The following is a 7,500-nucleotide window of genomic DNA, read 5'->3' as shown; positions in this document are numbered from 1 at the left end:
AATTAAGAGCATCCCAGTTTGACGTCGGGTGGAGGCTGTTAGCAGAGTGCGAGAGCTCCTGAAGGGTTCATCCATTATTGACTTTTTAAGTGTACTCTCGTTGTTACTGTGTGATCTGTCTCTGCTGGCAGAAGGTGTTGGACGCTCACAGTGAGACGTTCAGGGTCAAACTGGACGTCTTGGTCCATCATCACAGAAACACCTGGATGGACCTCTGCGGCCCAGCCGGCCCTTGAGGCTGAACGTGAGTTTAATCCTGAGCTGAGTCTCAAGCACAGTCTGCTCCTCCTCAGCACTGAGCCTCCTCACTGTGTCCTCCCCTCCACCGGACGTCCCTCCTCTTTGTAACCTTGTGAGGACTCTGACTCTGAGACTGATGGTGTAGAAAAGCACAAACAGAAGCAGCAGAGTGTGCAGCCTGTGGTGACATCTGTGTGTGTGTGTGTGTGTGTGTGTGTGTGTGTGTGTGTGTGTGTGTGTGTGTGTGTGTGTGCAGTAACATAAGGTCGGTTGCTCCTCCGTCTCCTCCGCTGTCAGAAACTCTCCTCCTCCCTGCTCCTCCTCCTCCCTGACAGATTCTGTCCTGCAGTGCAGCTCTGTTACCTTCAGGTCTTCACAACCTGAGCAGCCGCAGCTAAAAACAGCTCCGACGCCGCGATGACCAACATTTTTTAGGAATAATTGGACCTTTTTGAGCATGAGCAGCATCAGAGAGCTCCACATGATACTTATGACTCATCATCATCACAGACAGGTGTGTCACAGGTGTGTCACAGGTGTGTCACAGGTGTGTCGATGTTGCATTCATTTCATCTGACTCTTAATCAGTTAAATCTGAGTTTGTATTTTTCCTAATCTCCCCTCTTAGTCTACCTTTGTCCCTTTATGCTCCTTTCCCATCACCTCCTCCTGCTCCTCCTCCTCCTCTCTGCCCCCAGAGGGAGTCCATTGTCTCATGTGGACAAAGGCAGGGAACAAACAGCCTTTCTGTCCCCCTCAGAGAGAGAAGAAGGAGGTGAAAGACACCTGATCTCAACGATCTCATTACGCAGAGGCGATGGGGGGAGGAGGAGGAAACGGAGGAGGAGGCGCTGAGAATATCTGGAGGGAGAGAAGTTTACGAGTCATCCCTGAAACAACTGACAGAAAATAGACTCACAGCCACAGGGAGGAAAGAGAGACGCGGTCCTGAACACGTCTGTCTCCTCCGTCCTGGACGTTTCCTTTGTGTTTTAACGCTCGTGTGGATGTTTGAAATACTGTAACGCTGCTTTTTAAAGAGACTCTCACTGGGACTGACCAGCTGAAATACAGGTTGAACAAGAAGAAGAAAAGCTTATCACTGATACTCTGTATTGTCAACAAATCCCACGAAAAGACCAAAAACACTTCCTGGTTTCTCCTCCTCGCCTGTGACTCTCAGCTAAAAGCCCATTGGTTCCCACCCAGGATATAAAAAACAGCAGCTCACTGTAGTTTTTAGTAAATGTAACTCAAACAGGAGGAAATCGGTATTTGTTGGGGTCTTGTTCCACACACACACACACACACACACACACACACACACACACACACACACACACACACACACTCTGACGGTTTCTTTCTTTACGTTTCATCCTCTTCTACTGCAGAACTTTGAGCCTCAGTGAATCCAAACAAGCAAACTTTGCTTTTGTTTTCGGTCCATCAAAGGTCTAATTTCATCCTCGGTTGTTCAGATGTGGTGAAAATGCAAACGAGTTCGTGCAAAAGGGAGTTTTAGTTCCTGTGTTTCTGTCCTTACTGGAGCTAATTGGTGGAGAGGAGAAGTGGGCGGCGGCAGTTTGCTGATGGCGAGACAACAACACTGGAACATCAAATCCAGCAGGAGAAGAAGAAGAAGAAGAAGAAGAAGAAGAAGAAGAAGAAGAAGAAGAAGAAGAAGCAGGTTCTGCAACACAATCAGTACTTTAGAAGTTCGTCACATATCAGTGTGTCTCCGTGTCCCTCGAGGTGTCCACGAAGTGTGAAGGAAGGAAGTGAAAACGTCTGCAGTGGATCGAAGAAGCTGTTTCACCTCCACAGTAAACTGAGCCTCAGAGAGTCAAACACTGTGTGTCCAACAGTAAAATGCTGTTTCAGGGAAACGTGAGTCGTTTCCTCGTCTGCGGGCTCAAAACAACCGAATGCAAAGAGCATTTCAGGACGCTTGTAGTGATATTTGAGTTTCATGCTTCAGTTTGCAGCGAACACTCCAAACAGGAAACCGGTCGCTCTTCTTCAGCTGCTCGTTAAACCGCTGCCGCGCGTGTCAAACGTCTCGGAGGACGCAGACTTCATCACTCTGTGAATCCCAGTCTGCAGGTCTGCAGGTCTGAGCGCAGGCCAGCGAGCTCTTAACTCACTGCTTCAAAATGTTGAACCACAAATGATTCCTCTGAAACAACAGCAGCATGAAAGCAGCAGCGAGACGTTTCAGCCAGAGACGACTTCATCAGAGCGCTGTGATTATGTCAAATTTGGTTTCAGGCTGAACGGGACTTTGAAATTTCTAAAGGTGTCAGAGGAGGCTTTTTACTGAGCAGATCTTAATCTCGTGACCCAAATACGTCGCCGTTTCTCCGCAGATTTGAATGTTAAGCTAACTAAGCTGGAAGTGGCGTCGCGAGGCGGCAGAGTGCGGCGATGATACGGCCTGAAAGGAGGAAGCGTTTTGGGATCAGCGGAGAGGATCACAGACACTGAGCGAGGACGACGCCAACTGAAAGCCAGAGAGTGGAGGAGGTTCAGGCTCAGCGCCTCCCTCTGAAGGAGCAAACCTTCTCTACAGTCACAGTTTCTGCTGCCTGGTTCAGAGCATCAGGACGAGTCATGTGACTCCACCTCACCCCTGCTCCCCAGAGGGTGAACCCTTACGTTTGAATAAGCCCGTGACCTTCCTGCAGCGCCACCCTGAGGACAACGTTTACGCCGTAGCTGCCACTTTAAGTACAAACAGAGAACCTGATGCTCCCTCTGACGCACCATAAAACAAAGAAGGCTCCAGAGAAGCAAATAATCGTCCACGCGTGTCCGGAGACGCCGTCTCCAGCGTCCACACTGAGACAGACATGATCAAACAGGCTGGAAGTGTTTGACACTGGAGTCCGACGAGTATGATTTTACAGCCACGCCCAACAGACACGACATGCAAATGAGCTGATTTTCATACAATCAATGAGAGAGACAGATTTCCAGTGATGAGCAGGACCTGATGTCCTCCAAACAAGGACGAGACACCAGAGCCAATCCTGAAGCAGGTTTAATGGAACAGACAGGCCTGGTGAGTCTCGTAGGACACCTGCGGGGACGAAGACAGAAACATCGTTTCTCAAACACCTTTAGTGAGGAAATGACCTGCTTCACAGACGATGACTCAGCGTTTCCCCTCACCTGACTGACACCTGCCACAAAACGCTGACACTGATCCAGGGTGACCGAGCGGAGCTATAATCTACCACTGCACGCGTTTTACCTGGACGACATGCTGCAGGTGTGCTGCTTCTCAGACCTTCACTGAGGCTGTTTCAGCTCAGCCTCCGACATTAAAAACTGATCAGCTGACAGGAAGTTCCAAATGTGCCCAAATCTTCTTGTTTACACACTTAAAAAAAATTATTACTATATTTGATGTCAAATACATTGATTTCTGGGGCTGTTTCAAAATAAAAGCATCTCAGTGCCAGGCTACAGCTTTTAATGTGGAGCAGCAGGCAGGTGAGCCCAGGTAAGAACCACCTGTGCTCAGACCTCTTTGGCTCTCAGGGTGACACAGAGACGTCTCTATGTGTGAATCTGTGCCGCAGGAAACAGCAGCCAGGACGCTGGAGGGAGCAGGCTATTTAATGGTGTAATAACATCAGGTGTTGTTATGACTGTCGGAGGGGACATTAGCCCGCAGGTGTTAGCTAGCAGAGAGCCAGCGTGGAGCCGGGACGTGATGAAGGTAATCTGAGTCATAATGAAGCCCAGCGGCCTCCGCGACACCAATAAAACACATGAACGCCTTCAAAACACTCGTGTCAGCTAAAGATCCTGCTCTGCTTCCTCTCTGCTGCCGCTCTTCATCTCTCCTTCCTCTTCCTCCCGCATCTGTCAGTCCCCTCAAAACTGTCCTGTCCACCATTTACTGACTGTTTTCCCAGCAGGTGAGTCTCATTATTACTCAGCTAATTAAGGAAATAATCATTAGCTCGTATCGCTGGATGATTCCCCTGACCCGCAGTGTGAGAAGCAGCTCTGCCGAGGTGCCCTTGAGCAAGAGCTTTAAGCTGAACTGGAGTCAGCAGATCAGACGGGGAAGCGTCCAGGTGTGAGTGTGTGTAACTGTCACATTTTCAGAGATCACAGTCGTAGTTTCAGGTGGAAACGGGGTCAAACGGGCCTCCTGGTGTCATTGAGCCTCTCAGGTAACAGTAAACATCCCCCACAGCTCAGCTCAGCTCAGCTCGGCTCAGCTCAGCTCAGCTCGGCTCAGCGTCGTGAAACTGTAGCCACAGTTATGGGACGTATGACACAGTGACACTGAAACACAGAGTCCATACAGGACGTGACCCGAGTGAGATGATCCTGAGGAGCATCGACCAGCTTCAGCTCGACTGACGGGTCATTCCTGACGAGCAAAGACAAACCGACGGAGAGACGACAGCAGCACCAACAGCTGCTGGTGCTCCGAGCTCGTAACAGCACGCGACCCCGAACGCAACACGAGCTGAGGGCTGATGGAAACGTACTGCAGCTTCATGGACGGTGATGCCTTCACATGTCAGACCTAAAGACGCTCAGTCCAACCACAGAAAACTGAGACATGTAGAAAATCCTCCAAAGTTCAAGAGTGACTTGATGTTTCACAGTTTGTCTCAGAGCTGCTGCCCCCCCCCCCCCCCCCCCAAAACCTGCTCACGATCATGACTCCAGGTGTCATGTTATTGTCCAGGTATCAGTCGCTCTCATACAGACTGAGAGGAGGCCGACCTGGACTCACCTGACAGGCTTCACATCAGCTGAAGGACGTCACGCCTCTTCGTGTGTGTGCTGACAGAACCGTCCTGGTGTGTCTCACCTGGTTGGACTACGTGAAAGAAGCATCACAAGCGTTTGAGTCTCACACCGATCGATCGATCGATCAATCGATCAGACGCTCGTCAATCACTGCTTCGCTGTGCAGGGACACGTCAATGAGGAGGTCTGAACGGACTCCTGCACCACCTGCAGCACACCGGCAATGTGTGATACCGGTCAACGTCACCATGGCAACAGGGGGACACATGCGCACCACACACACACACCTTAGGAAAACACTAACCTGAAGGCAGAAAGACACTGGATACACTCCTACACCCCCCCCCCCCCCCCCCCCCCCCCCCACACACACACACACACACACACACACACAAACCGGTTCCTGCCCTGCTCTCAGGCTCAATCACCGCCCTCACAGCCTCATATTAGCTGCATGTTTGTTGAGAGGAACAAAAACAACGTGGCGGCTTCGGTTCACGTGACGTTTAAAACGTAGAAAAGCGGTCACAGACAGCGGAGAGCAAACACAGGCGGGTGGAGAGGAAGGTGTGTGTGAGGCGTTCAAAGCGGCGGAGGAGAAGATCTCGTGCACGTCTGTGTGATGGTGACTCACCGGCTGGAGGATGAGTCCATGTCAGGAAACAGGAAAAGTGAAACGCGTTCAGCTTGGTGGGAAAAACACTTCCGGTGATCCAGGTGAGGCAGATGAGCGCTGAGTGCTTCGGCTCACCTGCAGAGGTGAAGTAAATCAAGTCCGCAGCTCGAACAAACATCTAGCGACTGAGCAGCAGCACGTACGCCGAACCTACCTGCAGCAGGTAGCGCACAAGCCACGCCCCCTGTGAACCTGTCCGCGCAGGCGCACAAACACACACACAACACACCTGCAGCGGCTCACCTGCATCACGAGCGCCTCCTGCGACGCGTCCTCGTTCACACACAAAGAAGCGAACTTTGACAACTTTGAGTAACTTTTAGTTTCACTTATTTCTTTTCTTCTTCTTTTGTCCTGAAAGGATCTCTGAAGCCGCTCGTGCGTCCACAGCTGCCAGCGAAGGACACATCGAAGGGGAGCTGTTTTTGGAATGGGACGCGGCCCTGCTGACCTACTTTGCATCGGTCATCAGACCATAAACACATAAAACTGCTTCTGAAAACTGTAAACACGAAATTCATTTTATGGTTTGTTTCCATTCTTCACCTCAACACACAGTGACAATAAAACAAACAAAAACAAAGAGTGAAGTGAAGCTGAAGACACATTTCAGAGCTGAAAACTGACAAAACGTTTTGTTTTAGTGAAACGGTTCAGAGACCCACTGAAGAGGATTCAGAGGAGCAACTGTCAGATTCACAACTCTGTGTTTAATCACCTGAAAATAAGACCCGAGCTCTTTACATCCAGTCCTCCGTGATTCTACAGTGGCCCAGAAAGGACAAACCAAACACTGGATTGAGGGAGAGACTTTACATTTTTTTTTGGCCACTGCTTCTCCTCCATCAGGGGTGGGCAACCTCTGGCCTCCGGACCGTAAATGGCCCACATGAATACAAAAAAGCAAATACTTTTTTCAGCGATAAGAAAATAACATGAAAGTCTTTTGAGCGGTCCCTGAATGCAACACACGTGGAGCTGACATCACATCAGTGTGTTACGGTGCCTGACTTTGTACAGCAAACAAATTTAATCATTATTCTACTATTTTTATCCAGTTATATTTTTCTTTCTCGCCCAAAATCACAAAGATCAAATACCCTCGATTCTGCAAAAAGACCTTCAATGGGAGAAAAAATGTCTCAGGAGGAGGGACAGAGGACAGAGGACCTCTGAGGACACAGAGGGACAGAGGGACGAGGCCTGAAGTCACCACAGACCTGAACAGAGTCAGCTCACAGCTGCTGAACCTTAAACACACACACACACACACACCAGAGGAGCGACAGACACAACAAATCGATGCCTGTTAGTGTGTGTGTGTGTGTGTGTGTGTGTGCGCACACGTGTGGCTCATCTGCATATATGTAAATGAGCTCTCACACACTCTGCCATATGTTGGTGCAGTGACTTTGTCTCTATAATTATGTAAATGAGGCCTGCTGTTGTAGGACGGTTACGTAAACGCCGTATTTCAAAAGGAGGTTTAGCAGGAAATTACATAAGACGCCGTTCTGAGGCTATTTACAGCCACGACGAACGGCGCTCTGCCGACAACCAACTGAGACAATGTGCTGTATTTATGGCAGCACGAGAGGAGGGAATCGAACAGCGAACACGAGCCGAGCAGCTGCTGAGTGAAGGTCTGCGGCTGCTCACTTCATCCCTCCTCAGTCCTTCACGAGTCTCCAACACTGAACCCAGACGTGCTGATCCACCGAAGACGTCCTCAGATCTTCATCCGATTCGTCGTCAGTCACTTCCTGCGTGGTCCACGCTCTCTGGCCTCAAACAGCTGTTTA

At 50.0% G+C, this 7,500-nt stretch overlaps 1 protein-coding gene across 2 annotated transcripts in view; it reads right to left on the bottom strand.

The window, feature by feature from the left end:
- The window catches only part of LOC143323591 (nesprin-2), a 21,534-nt gene extending 15,672 nt beyond the window's left edge, over nt 1-5,862 (bottom strand). For both annotated transcript variants that reach the window (XM_076735518.1, XM_076735519.1), the window contains exon 1: nt 5,657-5,862. The gene's annotated coding sequence lies outside the window, so the exon portion shown is untranslated. The remainder of the gene's footprint in view (nt 1-5,656) is intronic.
- Between the last annotated feature and the right edge of the window lie 1,638 nt (nt 5,863-7,500).

The sequence above is a fragment of the Chaetodon auriga genome, chromosome 7 (genome assembly GCF_051107435.1).
Source record: "Chaetodon auriga isolate fChaAug3 chromosome 7, fChaAug3.hap1, whole genome shotgun sequence".
Lineage (NCBI taxonomy): Eukaryota > Metazoa > Chordata > Actinopteri > Chaetodontiformes > Chaetodontidae > Chaetodon > Chaetodon auriga.
The sequence above is the reverse complement of the archived record's forward strand: the minus strand, read 5'-3'. Positions and strand labels throughout refer to the sequence as shown.